The 18,532-nt window shown below is 43.0% G+C and overlaps 1 long non-coding RNA gene across 1 annotated transcript in view; it reads right to left on the minus strand.

Annotated features, from left to right (window-relative positions):
• Positions 1-189: 189 nt before the first annotated feature.
• The window catches only part of LOC138743467 (uncharacterized), a 46,220-nt gene continuing 27,877 nt past the window's right edge, over positions 190-18,532 (minus strand). The window contains exons 2-3 of the long non-coding RNA XR_011344911.1: positions 3,620-3,874; positions 190-1,370 (exon numbers count right to left, since the gene is read on the minus strand). This is a non-coding gene — a long non-coding RNA (uncharacterized lncRNA). The remainder of the gene's footprint in view (positions 1,371-3,619; positions 3,875-18,532) is intronic.

Consider the following 18,532-nt stretch of genomic DNA (forward strand, 5'->3'; position numbering starts at 1 on the left):
GCAAATAATCATTGCACATGAATATTCTTGCAAAGATAAAATATATCTGTATTTAAATAACCCATTATAAACCCAACAAAATCTGAGGAATATTCTGAGAATATCTAATAAGAATTGTAATATTAACATGCTCATACACATGCACAAAAACACACATAAAACAAAACAATCAAGTGAAATGGAAATGGGGCTTGATATCATGGTGTACAAATGTATTTTGTTAAAGTTCATTTTTCATAATAACAAATTTAACAATTTATGTAGTGTTCAAACAGAATTTTGAATATTTCAGCTGGTAGAAGCTGATTTTATAAATAATTTAAAAACAAATTTAGACAAACATTGTGATAACTCCAAAAGACTGAAGTTGAACTAACTGATAGGCTTTTATTAGCTTTAGAACAGAAGTACTTCCATGCTGCTCAACTGTTGTGTGATAGGAAGGGGTTGTGGAACATTCTGGAGTCTGTGGGAGGAGCCACAAGCACAGTTGGCCAATAGGTGTGCTGGAACAGACAAATCTATGTATACAGTGGTTTACCACATTCACTCCTTGTTTTTTTTAAGAGTTCATTGGGGTGAAGAGGTGATGATACTATTACAAATTAAATCTATCAGGTAGTCTGGTTTTTCGCTGTGACTGTCATAATTCAGGCTGCAGTTGTGGTGCAGTAGGGGGGCCTGGGCAGTCTGAGTCACCTGTGTGCAATCATTGGGTATGCGGCAATGAGTCTGGCATGTTCTCTGTTAAGGGTGAGGTATTGTGAGCTATGCCCCTGGTGCATTGTGGGTGGGTGGGGGAGAGGCGGGTGTGGAGTGATTAGAAGGTCTCCAGGGCCTCTGAGGGTGCCAAATCCCTAACGGAGACAGATTTCTCATGCCCACCAGGGTATGCCACATAGCTATATTGGGGGTTGGCGTGGAGGAGGTAGACCCTTTTGACCAGAGTGTCGGACTTATGGCTCCTCACAGTTCTGGAGTAGGATTGGCCCTGAGAATATCAGCTACGCTGGCAGCATGGTCCCAGATGCAGATTTTCAGGGAAAGGAAAACATTCATTCATGTGGTGTGGCATTCGTGGCAGTACATAGGAGAGACTCGATGGAGTGGAATGGCTTTGGAGGGACTTTGCCAGCAGGAGACTGGAAGACCCCTAGACTGTAGGACTAGGAGGATGACCTTCCAGCCTGACATTCTCCTTTTCCACTTGCCAGGACCCCAGGGGTTGTAGCTGGTGTTCCCGATTGTGGTAATGCCTCTGGCCAACAGGTATTGGCTCAGCTTCTCACTCATGAAAGAGCACTCCCAGTAGAGTGAAGAGACTGTGCAGGGCCTTGATGACTATGGCAGCTGACATGTCAGGGCAGGGGCTGGCAAACAGAAAACAGGAATACTCATCAATAACATTGAGGAAGTACATATTGCGGATTGTAGAGGGAAGGGGTCCTTTGAAGTCAACACTAAGGCATTCAAAGGGGCGGGTGGCCTTTATCACCAACGCTCTGTCTGGTCAGTAGAAGTGTGATTTTCACTCCATGCAGACCTGGCAGCTTTTGGTCATTGATCTGATCTCTTCAATGGAGTATGGCAGGTTGCGGGCATTGACGAAGTGGAAAAACCTGGTAACTCTGGGGTGGCTGAGATCATTGTAAAGGGCTTGTAAGTGGTCAATCTGGGTGCTGCCACAGGTCCCGTGAGATAGGGCATCAGAAGGCTCATTGAGTTTCCCAGGCTGGTACAGGATATTGTAATTGTAAGTGGACAGTTCAATTCTCCACCTCAATATCTTGTTTTTGATTTTACCCTACTGTTGATTATTGAACATGAACGCAACAGTCCATTGGTCAGTTAGCAGGGTGAATCATTTACCAGCCCAATAGTGTCTCTCGTGCCACACTGCCTCAACAATGGCTTGGGCCTCCTTCCTGACAGAGGAGTGTTGAATTTCGGGGCCCCAGAGGGTACAGGAAAAGAAAGTAATGGGTCTGCCCACCTGGTTAAGGGTAGCAGCCAAAGTGAAGTCTGACACATCGTTTTCCACCTGGTATGGGATGGATTCATCCACCATGTGCATTGTGGCCTTGGCAATATCTGCCTTGATGCGGCTGAAGGCTGCATGGGCCTCTGGTGTGGATTTGACAAGGGGAGTGGGCCTTGTCTGCATAGTTAGGGACTCACAGGGCATAGTAAGAGAAAAAAAAACCCATGGACCTTTTTAGGGCTTTAAGGCTATGGGGGAGGGGAGTTCCAGGAGTGGGCACAGCGGTCAGGGTCTGGACCAATGACTCTGTTCTCAATGACACAGCTAAGGCGGGTTGTGGGAAATACGCACTTGGCCTTATTGTATGCAAGATTGAGGAGCTTGGCAGTTTTGAGGAATTTGTGAAGGTCGGCATTGTGGTCCTGCAGGTTATGACAACAGATGGTGACATTGTTGAGATACATGAATGTGGCCTGCAGCTTGTACTGATCTACCATGCAATCAATTTCTCGCTGGAAGATTGAGACTCCATTGGTAACGCCAAAGAGGACCCACAAGAAGCCAGTGTATTGGCGGTCCTCTGGGTGGATAGGGAGCTGATGATATGCAGATTTCTGGTCGATGGTAGAAAAGATAATTTGCAATTTAGTTCACCATATTGGTATACAGGGGAGGGGGGTATGTGTCTATTAATGGTCTGATTGTAGTTGATGACCATCCTGTTCTTCTCCCCATTCCTCACTACCACTTCTTGTGCTTAAGTAACTGTTGCACCTCTGCTCAAATAAAGGCCTTGCCCCCAGCACTGTATCTCCTACTTTTTGTGGCGATGGGTTTATAGTCAGGGGTGAGATTGGCGGACAAAGGTGGAGGGATGATTTTGAGCATGGAGAGTCTACAGATCGAGCGACTGGGTTGCAGACTGGGTGAAATAGGTGGGGGGGCACTAAAGGGTGGGTGGAGTACAGTGGATGATTTGAGAACTGCTGGTTACAGACAGTGAGGAGTGGATGGGGTCCATCGAACTCCATCTTCACACTTTTAAGATGACAATGAAAATCAAGTCCCTGAACAGGAACACAATCTTTTATCCGGAACCCTTGGGGGACATTGTGTTCTGAATTTTGGATTTTTCCAGATTTTGGAAAGACCACCCAAGTTATGCTGCCTTTTCTCCCCCACCCCCTTCCAGTCACCCAGCAGTCTCCCCCAACAGCTGTCTCCCTCGGCCGCCAGTCCCTCGGCCTCCCAGCTACCTGCCCTGACTGCCAGTCCCTCGGCCGCCCGGCCACCTCCCCTGACCGTGGTCCCTCGGCCACCTCCCGCAACCGCTGGTCCCCACTTGCCAGATTTTGGAGCTTTCTGGATTTTCGGTGTCCGGATAAAGGATCGTGTACCTGTAGTATGGCCGTGCAGAGCTGCGGCATTACCAAAAGTTTAACGTCTTTATAGTCTGTACCCTGCATGGTCAGAGTCACTACGCAGTAGCCATGGACATCCACTGTAAGTGACCCTAAGGCCAAGAAGACCTTTTGGTTTGCTGGCCATACCACAAGGGAGTTGCACTGCACTGTGTGGGATGAAAGAAGCTTTCCATGCTCCCACTATTGAATAGCAACTTGTCACGTGGCCATTTACCTGAATGTCCATCATTGACCTGGTGTGTTGATGTGGGCTGTTCTGGTCAAGTGCGATGAAGGCAAGTGTCAGATTATTGCTTGTCACTTCAGCGGAGAGGTCTCATGCTGATTCAGTAGATGGTAGTGCCCTAGATGATGGTCCCTGCAACTGCACAGTGGCTAAAGATGCCTCCAGGAATGCCTTGAAACAGCATAGCCAGAGTTCAAAGTTGGTAGATTGATGATTGATTTCCATCTTCTCTGGCTTCAGGATCTGCTGCATTATAAAACTAAAGCTATAAAATCAATGAATCAGCAGTTTACTCTCCTGAGGAATGAAGGACTCAGACTTTTCTTCAGCCAATTCCCTTTATTTGTTATACAGGCCTGTTACGGAGGTCTGACACTTCCACAGAGGATCCAGGAGCACTCAGAACATACAAAGACATGGGTTTAAATTCTGCAATGCTATCTGACATGAACCAATCTCAAAACAGTCATCTCCATGGCAGCAAGCATTATCCCATTAGCATTAAGCTTTGTAATGTCCATCTTCCCAATCCACCACATTGTAGACCAATCGCACAGACTCTAAGATATTTCCACACTTTTGATAGCCTCAATTCCTGTAAATCACATGACTCTATAGAGAAACAACTGTCAGAAATTCATCAAGTCAGATTGCTGTTACCAGGACAACACACATTCCAGTCTCTGCTGTCCTTGGTCAGGACTATGGAATTTCAAGCTATTTGCACATGTCCCAGCATAAGCATTAACCAAGTTGTAATTATGTATTAATATTTTGGTTAATTCATTAATGTCTTAATGAATTTGATATATTAATCAATACCAATCTAAACTGTAAAGACCCTTACTTCCACAGGGTCCACTGTTGTTTGTCATCAATATTAATAATCTGGATGATAATGACATAAATTGCATCAACAAGTTTACAGATGACACAAGATTGAAGGTGTAATGGACAGTGAAGAAGGCTGGCAAAGATTGAAGAAGGATCTGGACCAGCTGGAAAAATGGGCTGCAAAATGGCAGATGGAATTTGCTACAGACAAGTGTGAGGTGTTGTACTTTGGAAGGACCTCCAATGTAAATGGTAGGGTATTGAGGAGTGCAGTCAAACAGAGGGATCGGGAGTGAATGTGTTGGCACAAATAGATAGGGTCATTAAGAGAGTTTTTGGCACATTGGCCTTTATAAATCAAAGCAGTGAAAAGAGGAGTTGGGATGTTATGGTGAAATTGTGGAAGACATTAGTGAGGCCAGATTTGGATTATTGTGTGCAGTTTTAGTCACCTAACTACAGGAAGAATATCCATAAGATTGAAAGAGTGCAGAGAAATTTACAAGGATATTGCCAGGATTTGAATTGAATTACAGGGAAAAGTTAAACAGGTTAAGACTTCATTCCCTGAAGAGTAGAATAATGAGAGGAGATTTGATAGAGGTATACAAAATTATGATGGGTATAGATAGAGTAAATGCAAGCAGGCTTTTTCCCCTGAAGTTAGGTGAGATAAAAATTAGAGAACATGGGTTGAGTGAAAGGGGGAAAGTTTAGGGGGAACACGAGGGGGAACTTCTTCACGCAATGAGTGTTGGGAGTGTGGAAGGAGTTGTTAGCTGAAGCAGTGAATGCGGACTCAATTTTGACATTTAAGAAATGTTCAGACAGGGACATGGACGGGAGAGGTATGGAGGGCTATGGCCTGGGTTCAGGTCAGTGGAACTAGGAAGAAAAATAGTTTGGTGCAGAATAGAAGGGCTGAAGGGCCCATTTCTGAAGGCTCAGAACAGAATAATGGATACATGAGGAAAATAAACCTGAAATAAATACTGATTTCCCAATCAAGTAGATTTGTTTTACAAATTATTTTGTTTCTGCAGAAAATTGAGAGCCATAACCTTCCCACGTTAACTTGAAAGGGCAAAAATTCCAGTTTAAATTCAGGGAGTAAATAGACTTCAAAGACAATATGCATCAGATTCATCAATCCTCTGATTTCCACATCACAACACCAGATCCATAGCTAATTAAAGCCTTAAGTCTCTGTCCCACCTTGAACAGCAATTTATTCCAAGAATCTGCTGGAATACAAACAGAATATGCTGAGACTATCCAGCACGTTGAACAGTATTTACTTAACTTTTAAAACTAATATTTCCTCAAACATGGCAACAGACTTTATGCAAATACAAGTTCAGAAAAAATGGCATGAAAACAAATAGATAAAGTCTTTGATGGAATGGAGGGCAGGGGAGATTTGCAGTTCTTGGTGAAATAGTAGCTTCTGCTGCAGATCGGGATAACAGATGACCAGAATAATGATCACTGTGGCAAAAATCAGCTGGCACTGTTTGCTGCAAAGCATAATCTAACATTTAACTTTTCGAGCCCGTTTCTTAAATGGTACATTTACATCTAACAATATTAATATTTGGGGAGAATTTATAAGATTTAAGATTTAGAGTAGGTCACATACATACACACATTTTGGAACAGATCTTATTTGAAAGACTGAAGAATTCAGTGTTAATTGAATTGATCATAAAATGCTTGACCATTGTCTTGTAGGAGTCATGCTGTCTATCAGTACCTTTTCTGCAAAGTGCTCATAGAAAGGTCACTCCTGCATTTTGTTTATCTAACAACAGATGGGAGCAGAAGAAAGAACCCCTGTTGTTTTGCTGGAGAAGGTGGGGGTTTTGCAAGACATGAGTCACATGCTCTCTTTGGAGTTTCAATTGGAAGAGAGAGAGTTGAGTTAGTTAGTCAGTCAGTCAGTGTGTGGGACACTGACAAGTAACTGAAAAGTGCAATTGAGGGAAAATTGTTTGAAACTGAAGAAACCAAGTTCCAGAGCAATAGATGGCTGGAAGTGCTATCTGTTTGATGTTTCTCTTGAAATAGAGGAAGGAATGGAACACTGTGGTAGCTTGAAGAAAGAGGTTACCATCTTGAAAACCCTGATGGGGCAAGTTTCATCAGCGAGACCCTGACGTGACTAGTGGTGGTACCTCAGTTGTGGAAATCCTGGAGCAACAAATATCTGTCTCTGCAAACCCTACAAGAACCTTCCTGAGCTGTACACATTTATCTTTCAAGCACCAAGCCTGGTGAACTTTATACATGTTAATTTCTGTGCACAGTATGGTGATTGCCTGCAACCAGAGAACTTGGAAGAAGGAGAAGTGATGAACTATGAACCAAAGAATTTTTCTTGAATTTACACACATGTGTCCTTAGAATTAGAAGGGGGTTAATTTGGGTTAGTTAAGTATAGAGTTAAGTTAATGTTTGATTCTATGTTTGAAGTTGATTAAAAATAACTTTTGTTTTGAAAGCCACTTGTCTTGGTGAATGTCTATTGCTACTGGGTTTTGGGGTCCTTTGGGCTCGTAACAGTCAGAACATCTGGATGCCAGAAATCTGGACCAGCTGAGCATCCGGAATTCTCGAAAATTCTCAAACTTTTAAAATTTGGCAGGCTTTTATGTGCAAGTGTCCATATATAAGTGCCACAGATGCACAGGTGCAACAAGTGTTGACTTTCTTTTTCTTTAAAACTGCTAATTTTGATAAATAAAGCCTACTGTATTTGCTCATGAATAAATTATCATAATTTATCTGTTCACCTTTTCTTTATTCATCCTTAAATTTGAATTTTAAAAGTACTACCTAAGACTTCGGAATATCCAAAAATCTGGACCAACCCAATCGCCAAGCAGTCCAGATTTTCGGACTTCTGTAATTGTGCTTTTTGAATGCACAGATCATTTTTCTTGTGAATTTGTTTGTAAGAAATGCAAATTCATGTCAGCTCAAGTAATTTCAATTTGATTGTGCTGGAGAAGTCTGAAAATAGTATAGCCTCTGAAGGGGTGTTAGATCATTTAGATATCAATATGCACATAAATATCTTGCTGTAGTTACACAAGAAACGACAACGAATGTTTCAATTTTGCTGTCAGTATTACTGCTTCCTGAAACTATGGTAAGAAAATAATAATCTGGAATAATTTGGTAATTCAGGGTGGCGTAGCAGTAGCGCAACATCATTACAGCGCCAGTGATCAGGAACGGGGTTCAAATCCTGCACTATCTGTAAGGAGGTAGTACATTCTCCCTATGTCTGCTTGGTTTCTCCCCATTTTGTGTGTGGAGGAAATGTGGCCTCCCAGCCTGTCTGGAATGTGTGTATTGCGGATGGTCACATGTCCTCCCTGTCTGAAATTTATTCAGAAGTCACATCACCTGTCAATCAAGGTTGAACTGCGGCCACCCATGAGTGCACACTTTGCCATTGGCTAATTTAAATCACCTAGGGTTATTATTGGCTAGAAGCACAGATTAGCACTGTATATAAAACCAATGCACAGCACATTCTTTCTCGCTGCCTTGTGGTCCAATGCCAGGTTGCTACTGTGGACATCACTGGAAGTGTCATGGGTAAGGTGTCCACTATATTGATGATGAGCAGTAGTATTGCTATAGATCAGTACTTGCAGATTGACACACCACATTGGTACAGGTAACTAGGTGTATGTAAGAGTCCCTATTTGTAGTGTATTTAGTCAAGTGTGTGAGCGTGTCGCGTATAGGTTCACTATTGTCAGAATCTAACCTAAGTCCGAGGTGAATGTCTATAGTAATTGAGTACCGTTTAACATTCTCCCCTGTTTGCCTCCCATGTGCTAAATAAAGTTACTTGTGATTGTAACACTTGTGTCCAGATGCACCTCTCTGTGAACACACTGAACCTGATACTCTTCCCAACACAACACCTGGGGACTCCAGTTTCCTCCTACTTTTCAAAACATATTGGGGGGTTGTAGGTTAATTGGGTGTAATTGGGCAGCACAGACTTGTGGGCTGAAATGGCCTGTTACCATCCTGTATGTTTTTTTAAAAATCTTGTTTTCTAATGTGTATGTGGCAGGCAATAGATTATTCTTTCCAATAAACATTATTTCATAGTAATTCAATAGCATAGCATACTTCTGTATGCTACAATATCTAACATTGACAGAAAATGAAAGAATTTATTTTTTGAACTTAAGACTTTCAGCACGGAAACAGGCCATTTTGGCCCACGAGTCCATTCTGCCCAATTTCCACTCAACAACTTTTCAAACAGTGGGAGGAAACTGGAGCTCCCGAGGAAAACCTACACAGACATGGGGAGAATGTACAAACTCCTTACAGACAGTGTGGGATTGGAATCCTGGTCCCAATCGCTGGTGTTGTAAAGGCATTACGCTAACCGCTACATCAACTGTGCCGCCTGAAAGGCGATTGAAAATTAGTTGCATAGAATCGACAAGTTCCCTTTTCGTCCTCCAGGTGTCTTACAGAGAGCAAGCATGTGTAGTGGCATTTAGTAGCAATCAATGCAGTACAAATCTGGATGACTCTTTTAATAGTTTTATATCACACTATGAAGCACATGCTGACCTCAAAGTACCTCAAAGTTAAACATCTATGTGGATTAAAAGAAGTTGCCTCTACAGACCCCAGTATTGTGTTAATCTCTCCACTTCTCAACTTTACTAACTTCCTTCATCCCCACCATTGGGTCCACTCTAATCACACACATCATTAGACTTGGACTAACCAGAAGGAAAGAACTTCAACATTTTAGGCCTGTTTATCAAGACCCAATATCATGGGTTTTGTGTACCTCCAACTACTGATGGGACCATGATCAAATGTTTTATTTGGCAACTGTGAATTTCTGGCTGAAGTACTGTTCGAATAATACCTAAATATTTCAATACTATCTGATAAATGGTGAAGAATAAAATGTCAAACTAGCTATGTTTTAGGTATAATTTGTTGTCTAAATTTTACTTGAAGGTAAACATGCAAGATGAGTCAGTGGTGAAGAAGACAAATGTAATACTTGCATTCATTTCAAGAGGAATTGAATATAAGAGTGTGGATTTGATGTAAAGGATTTATAAAGCACTGGTGAGACCTCACTTGGAGTATTTTGAGCAGTTTTGGGCTCCTAATTTAAGAAAGGATGTATTGATGTTGGAGAGGGTTCAGAGGAAGTTCACAAGGTTTATCATTTGAGGAGCATTTGATAATTCTTGGCCTGAACTTGTTGGAATTTAGGAGAATGTGGTGGGGATGGGGGGATGGGGGTGGATCTCATTGAACATTTCTAAATGTTGAAAGGCATGGACAAGAGTAGATGTAAAAAGGTTGTATCCCATGGTGAGAGAGTGTAGAACAGAAATGCATAGGAATTTCTTCAGCAGAGAGTGGTAAATAAGTGGAATTTGTTGCCACAGGCAGTTGTGTATGCCAGGTCAATGGGTGTATTTAAGACTGAGATTGAAAGGTTCTTGATTAGCCAGGGCATCAAAAATTATGGGGAAATAACTCACAGTGGGGTACTGGAAAATGGATCAGCTCATGACTGAACAATGGGGCAGAATCCACGGACTGAATGGCCTATTTCTGCTCCTATGTCTTATGGTCTTCTTTCAAGTTTAACAATATAAATTGAAATAAGAACACCTTTTGTCTGTTGGTCTATATTCCACCCCTTCCCATTTTTCCACTTTCACCAGCCTTTTTATATGGACCTTTGCCTGCTTTTTGCTCACACCTTGAAGGGCTCAGGCCCAAAACATAGGTAATATATTTTTGCTTCCTATGGTCACTGCAATTCCAGCATTTCTGGTTTTTTTTTGCAATCACATCAGCTGCAGAATTTTGTTTTACTCCATTCAGTTGATCCACCAAAATCTCTTCAAGGGATGCTTCCCCTGAAGAAGTTCTCACTTTGAAAGATCTGTGTGAGTCTGTCTCACTGCTCCACATCTGCATACCCTGTTGCTTTCAAGCTCTACAACCATGTAACCAGACAGGCTTCCACAGCCACGTGTCCTCCCCGACTACTTATCTCTGCCCCCAGCTGGTACTGCTGGATTCCAGCTTAGGTTCCAGGCCTTCCAGTTTGACACCCACCAGGATCTCAGGTACCTGAGTTGCATTGAATGTTGCTCACTTCACTTCTCTTGTCTTATCTTTTGGACCACCCTCACTTTGATGCCCAGATACCAGTGGACCCTCTCTTTCTAGATACCACAACTCCAAACCTCACGTCCCACAAGTTGCCACAAACCTCTCCTACAATTCATCCTCCACTGGATCCATGCATTTCACCATTGGTTCTACACTCACCTGATGTCCATCAGGAATCAGAAGCTTGCCTCCTTGGAGACTGCCACCTCTGTGACCTCCCACTTGGGACTCCAACCTGGTTCCAGTAGTCTATATGCCAAGCTCTTGTCGCGACCTATAGGACTGAGCTCCATTGCGATCTCCCACCATGACCCTGGCCACCTTCATGACCTACAGGACTAAGCCTCCATTGTGACCTCCCACCCTGGCCCCAGTGGCTTAAGGGTCTGAGCAACCGACCCGAGTTTTCACCTCGACTCCGGTGGCCTCCAATGAAGGTCTCTACCTTGCCCTGGACGGCCCACGGGACAAAGCTTCCATCACAAACTTTCATTGCCTTCCATGCTAGGCAGCCTATAGGATCTCGCCTCAGATGAAATCTCTCACCCTCGCCCCTGGCAGCCCACATGACTGAGCTTCCATCACGGGCTCTCTCTTTAGCTCATCTGACACCCTTCCCCCTCCTCTTCCTCTCTTGGATCCTTACTATCCTCCACATCCTGATCCATCCCCTCCTACTACCCTTCCCACTGACACCATGCACCCTAATCTCCCCCCCAACCTCTGCTTGCTTTTTATCATCCCCTCTGACCTTCCCCTCTCAGGGACAAAACAGTCTGTCCTCGGTAGAGGCCTCACCTTCACCCACACCTTAACAAGTTTTGCACACATCATGATGCCAAACTCTTTTTCCATTGGCTCCATCTCCTTACTCTCTTCTATAACCAGGGTTCCCCATCCCTCTACAGACCGCTTCTCCCACTTTAAACCCTCTTCCTCCTCCTGGGCACCTCATTCCAACCATCAGCTGATCTGGTCCTTTATAATTTGAACTGCCACTGAGACGTGAACTGTCTTGATTTTCACCAGTCCCCTCGCTCATTCCAATATCACCCCCCTCAGAACACCTGGCCCTCCACTCTCTCCACACTAATCCCAACCTCACCATTAAATCTGCAGCCAAGGGTGGCATTGCTGCAATCTGGCGTATTGATCTCTATCTGGTTGAAGCTAGCCAATAACTCTCAGACACATCTTCTGACTTGTCCCTGCAAGAGGACCTCACCTAAACTCATCGAACCACTGTTTCATGTACTTTCTCTGAACTCATCACTTCTGGTTATCTCCCTCGCACAGTCTCCATCATCATTGTTTCCTAACCCCACATTGCCTGGTTCTTCCTCCTACTCAAGATTCAGAAACCCAATTGTCCCAGTAGACCCATCGTGTTCATATGCTCCTGCCCCACCGAACTGGTATCTGCTTACCCTAACTATGTGTTGTCTCCATTCATCAAGTTCCTCCCCATCTACATACCAGAATACTTTATATGGTCTCAACACCTTCAATTTCCATTAACTCAACTGCCTCATCTTTACCATGTACATCCAATCACTATACACCTCCATCCTCATACCAAAGGCCTCAAAGCTCTTTGCTTCTTTCTCAACAACAGATCCAACCAGACCCCCTCCATACTACCCTCCTGTGACTAGTAGAACTTGTCCTCATCCTCAATAACTTATCCTTTGACATCCCACTTTCTTCAAAGGGGTAGTCATGGGCCCAGCTATGCCTGCCTTTTTATTGGCTCAAGGATAAATCCATGCTACAAGCCTACACAGGCAAGGCCCCTCAACTCTTGCTCCACTACATCAATGACTACTTTGGTGCTGCCTCATCAACTTTATCCGCTTTTCTGCCAATTTCTACCCTGACCTCAAATTCACTTGGTCCATCCCTAGTAACACCCTCCCCTCTCTCAATCTTGCAGCATTCTCCATCTCGGGAGACAGACTATCGACAGACATTTTCTTCAACCCCACCAACTCCCACAGCTATGTCAATACATCACTTCATACCCTGCCCCTGTAAGGATTCCATTCCTTTCTCTCAATTCCTCTGCTCCCAGGATTTAAGTCTTCCATGCCAGATTATCAGAGATGTCCTTCTTCTTCAAACAGCATGGTTTCCTTCTACCATCATCAACGACGCTCACCCACATATCTATCATTAACCATACTTCTACCTTGGTCCCCTCCACCCTCACACGCAACAAGGACAGGATTTCCCATGTCCTCACCTACCATCCCACCAGTCTCCGCATCCAACATACCATCCTCCATTATTTCTGTCATCCACTATGTGATTCCACCACCAAATGCATCTTAATTTCTCTTCCTCTCTTTGCCTTCTGAAGGGACTGCTCCCTTCATGACTCCCTTGTCCACTCCTCCCTCCCCACCAATCACCCCCTTGGCACCTATCCCTGTGCCTGCCAGAGGTGTTCCACTTGAACTCACACCTCCTCCCTCACCATTATTCAGGGTCCCAAACAGTCCTTCCAAATGAAGCAACATTTCACTTGTGAATTTGAAAGGGTCATTTACTACATCTGATGCTCCTGTTGTGGTCTTCTCTACATCAGAGAGATTGGACACAGATGGGGAGATTGCCTCATTGAGCACTTTGGCTCTATCTGCCGATATAGCATGGCTCTCCGAGTGGCAACTCATTTCAATTCCCTATCCCATTCCCTTGCTTACTGAGACCACTGCAAATTGGAGGAAAAAAAATTATATTCTGTCTGGGCACCCTCCAACTGGATAGCAATAAGTTTAACTTCTCTGGTTTTTGTTAGCCCCTCCCCCCATCCCCATTCCCATTTTTTCCTTGTCTTCTTTCCTCTGGCTCTATTTTGCTCTCTTTCTCTTCCCTTTTCCCCCTGTCTCCTTTCACAGAGCCAAAAATTACTCACTTCCCCAATCAATTCTCACCTTTGCTTTCCCCGACCTAACATATTCCAATCTAGTTAACACCTTTTGTCTGTTGGTCTATACTCCTACCCCTCCCTTTCCCAGTCCTAGTCTTCCTTTTTCACCAGCCTTTTAATATAGGCCCCTTGCCTGCCTTTTGCTCACACCTTGAGGAAGGGCTCTGGCCTGAAACGTCGCTAATGTATCTACCTTCTATGGTTGCTGTGAGACCTACTGAGTTCCTCCAGCATTTCTGTGTTTTTACTACAATCACAGTATCTGCAGAATTGCGTGTTTTACTTTAATGGAGAGTGACTTACTGAGGTTAGGCAATCTGCTGTAGTACCTTTAGCCATTTGAAGTTATGAACCTTTGGAATTTTCCCATGAGCCTATCCAAATCAGTATTAGCATAACAGTGAACAACTTTGGTGAAGGTGTGAGCTGGTGACCTGTTTTAAATGGCCATAAAAGTGAGGAACCGTATAGTGGTCATCGAGGGTGTAGTCTTTGTCAGAGTGGTCGGAGGCAGAGTGGTAAGGCTTTGGCTTAAGAGACTTTGGCAAGAACAGGTAGGGGTTGAGGGTTATAGTGAGTGAGTATATTGTTCAACTTATTAGATTTCAAATTTCAGATTTATTCTCAGAGTACATACATGACATCACATACCACCCTGAGATTTTTTTTCTGTGGGCAAGGCAGAATTACCACATAATAGTAGTGAAAAAAAAAACTGTACACAGCATATACAAGTAATTGTAAACAGATAATGAATGCAAACAAACCAACTATGCAAGACAGAGAGACTAAAAAAGTCAATAAAGTGCACAAGTAAGAGTCCTTAAATGAGTCTCTGAATGAGTTTGTTGTTGAGGAGTCTGGTAGTGGAGGGGTAGCAGTTGTTCCTGAACCTGGTGGTGGGGGTTTTGTGGTACCTATATCTCTTTCCTGATAGCAGCAGTGAGAACAGAGCATGTGCTGGGTGGTGTGGATCCTTGATGATTGCTGCTGCTCTCCAAAGGCAATGTTCACTGTAAATGTTCTTGATAGACGGGAGAGTTCTGCCTGTGGTATCCAGGGCTGTGTCCACTACCTTTTTAAGGGCTTTACACTCAAGGATATTGATGTCCCCATATCAGACTGTGACGAAGACGGTCAGCACACTTTCCACCAAACATCTACAGAAATTTGCCAGGGCTTCTGGTGTCATACTAAACTCTGCAAACTCCTGAGGAAGTAGAGACACTGACATGCTTTCTTCATGATGCCTTTTGTGTGTTTGGTCCAGGAAAGATCGTCCAAGATATTGACTCCCAAGAACTTAAATTTGCTCACCCTCTCCACCTCTGATCCCCCAGAGTATATATCTCTGGCTTTTCCTTCCTGAAGTCAACAGTCAGCTCTAGAGTTTTGGTGACATTGAGTGCAAGGTTGTTGTTGGTGCACCATTCAGCCAAGTTTTCATCTCCATCCTGTATACTGACTCATCCCCTTTCTTTCCACAACCCACTACAGTGGTATTGTCTGCAAATTTGTAGATGGTGTTATTGTCGTACTGAGCCACAGTCATAGGTATAAATTGAGTAGAACAGGGGGCTAAGAATGCAGCCCTATGGTGCTCCAGTACTGATGAAGATTGCAGAGGAAATGTTATTACCAGTCCTCACTGATTGTGGCCTGGAGGTGGGATATCCATGTTCCAATTACACTGTGGGGTGTTGTGTCCCAGGTCTTGGAGTTTGCTGATCAGTTTTGAGGGGATGATGATGGTGTTAAATGCTGAACTGTAGTCAATAAAGAGCATCCTGATGATTGTACTGTCCAGGTGTTCCAGGGCTTTGTGTAGAGCCATTGAGATGGCATCCACTGTAGACCTGTTGCTCTAATAGGCAAACTGGAATGTATCCATGTCACCGCTCATAAAGGAGCTGATATGCTTCAACGCCATCCTTTCAAAACACTTCACCACTGTTAAAGTAACTCCTACTGTCTGATTGTCAGGTTATTAGTGGTAATAGATTAGGCATTATATCTGTGGGTTAGTGCTCTGTGTTGTTTCAGATGTGTGGTGCTGAGAGACTCCGAGCCTCCCAATGCCCACATCTGTGCCAGTTACACCAAGGTGCAGCTTCTTAGAGACCATGTTAAGGAACTGGAGCTGAAGCTTGATGATCTATGGCTCATTAGGAAGAGTAAGGAAGTGATAGATGGGAGCTACAGGGTGTATGTAGAGAACACCTCTGTGGCCATCCCTCTCAGCAACCAGTTTATTGTTCTGGATTGTATTGGGGAGGATATCCTGACAGAGGACAACCATAGGGACTGGGTCTCCAGCATTGAGCATGTCTCTGTAGTGGAGAGGGTGAAGAGGCATGCAATAGTGATAGGTGATTCCATTGTGAGGAGAGCAGATGGGAGATTCTGTGAGCCCAATAAAGATATCCAAATAGTGTGCTGCCTCTCTGGTGTCAGGGTTCGGGATGTCTCAAATCATGTCCAAAACATTCTGAGGGGAGAGGGTGAACAGCCAGAAGTCTTGGTACATGTTGGTACCAATGTCATAGGTGAGATAAGTCAGGAGGTCCCGAAGAGGAAATACAGTGAATTAGGGAGGAAGTGGGACCTCGTAGAGCCATTTTGAATGCTGAAAGGCCTGGATAGAGTAGATGTGGCAAGGATGTTTCCCATGGTAGGAGATTCGAGGACAAGAGGGCATAATTTAGGGATAAAAGAGCTTCAACTTAAAACAGAGATGTGGAAAAATTTCTTTAGTCAGAAGGTTGTGAGTCTGTGGAACAAGTTGCCACAGGTGGCTGTGGAACAGAGGTCACTGGGTGTATTTAAGGCAGCAATCGACAGGTATTTGATTAGTTGGGGTATCAACGATTATAGGAAGAAAGCCAAGAAGTGGGGGTGAATGGGAGGATGGATCAGCTCATGATTAGAATGGTAGAGCAGACTCGATGGGCCATGTGGTGCACTGTGGTGCAGCAAGCAGACACAATACACAGAAAAGACTGTACCACAGGTTTTAATCCACTTAAACTCTGTTGTACACCAGTAGCAGTCTTGATGGCTCCACATGTGACTGGCCCAGGAGGGGCTGGCTCGTCCATATACAGGTAGGTGACTGACAGCTGGCCAGGTGGAGTCACCCTCCCAGGTGGACTTCCTCCAGGTATAGAGGTTGTCCCCTGCAATAGGCTGGTGGGAACATGACCCAGTGTTATGGTTGTACCACCACAGGCCATTAAGCCAACTTCTGCTCCATCATCTTGGATCTTGTTTAATTCAGTTAGCAGTAGCTAAAATTCCAATACCCTTTAAGGCCATGATTAAATAGTACTTATTCCTATTCCCCATCTGCAAATTAGCAAACTACTAATAAACAACATAATTAACAAGTGCTATCTGAGCAGTATTAAACTAATGAGGCATGAGCCCTACTATTTCAGAAACTTATTATGTTTGGTTCAAAATTTGGGATAAATTAAATGTCTATTTCTTCTTTCAATATCCTGAAAAATTCAGTAATTTAAGCAGTTTGCTGTCTTTACCAAGCAGACTAAATTTAGCACCTGTGCAATGCTAGCAGAAATTTAAAAAAACTTTTGATTTTGTTTCCTTGAGTTGGATTCTTTTTGTATCACAGTTTAACCTATAGTTTTTAAAAAATATATTTTCTCCCTCTATCTTCTCTCAGTCAAAACAAAATCTGTGGTATGTAACAGTACTTCTTTTTAGTTTCCCTTTCCCCTGTGGAAATTGGAGAACAATAAGGATTTCACAGGACTTTTGTCACTTGAACTGCTGCCAATGCCTGAGGTGGAGGGATGGACCACTATTATCCAATTAGACATTCTACAGACCATGCAGAAACATCTGTTTTTCATTGAGGATATGTTTTTAGTATGTGTAGCTATGGGATGCCTGAATGTAGTCTGTAATTATGCCTCAAACGAAAGGTCACCCAGAGAACAGTTTATAGTGACAAGAATATACACAACTAAAACACCAAGGTGGCTCTATCTACACATCATGTAGCTAGGTCTCTCTAAAATTAAAACATTATTGTTATGTGCCATAATGGGATTGCAAAGCTGAAGTTTGCTTCTGCATTGAGTGAAAAATGTAGCCTCATCAGGAATGGACATAATAAGTTGCAAAGTACTACCCTTATGTCTTGTGTCTTTGTACACCTTGCATTACAGTCTTAGTAAGATAGATTTTTAAAAAATAAGTAAATGCCAATAGGTGTTCATTTTACCTTGCATTCAGATATCAACAGAAACAATTCAAAGTTTGGTATTTGTTAATGTATGTACATCAGTGACAGCAAAAATATCTGAGTCCAGACTAAAAACACTGGTTACCTTTTAATTCCTATTGATGTTACATGATCTTCTGAGTTTCTCTAGACGTTTGTGCGGTGCACAGTAAAAGATCTGATTTCTTTTTTGTGCTTTTCATTTATTTTCCGTGGATTGTAGTATACTGCCAAACAACACAATGCATCATACAAAAATTCTTACTAAATTTAGACGGTTTTGTTGACCTTTAATCGTGTGCACTCACTGAGAACTTGCAAATTCAAAATAATTATCCAAAATGATTAATTTTATTTACAAAATAATTAAAATAAAATTAAAAACTATTCTGCCAAAGTTCTATGCATCTCATGAATGCGAAAGGAGTGGGCAATGCTTTGCATAAAATTACAATCAAAACTGCACATGTTGAAAATCCAAGATCAAATCAGAAAAGCTCAGCAAGTCAGGTAGCATCTGTGAGAAAGGCACAGGGTTAACATTTCAATTACGAATTGAGCAGAATTAAATAGGTCTTACACATTTTAAACATAAAAGCCATCTCTCCATTTCTGCTGTTGTTTGGGTTCATTATTTATCATCTTATTTTACAATTATAACCTGACGAAACAGCATTCTCCAGTCCATGGT

The sequence above is a fragment of the Narcine bancroftii genome, chromosome 9 (genome assembly GCF_036971445.1).
Source record: "Narcine bancroftii isolate sNarBan1 chromosome 9, sNarBan1.hap1, whole genome shotgun sequence".
Classification (NCBI taxonomy): domain Eukaryota; kingdom Metazoa; phylum Chordata; class Chondrichthyes; order Torpediniformes; family Narcinidae; genus Narcine; species Narcine bancroftii.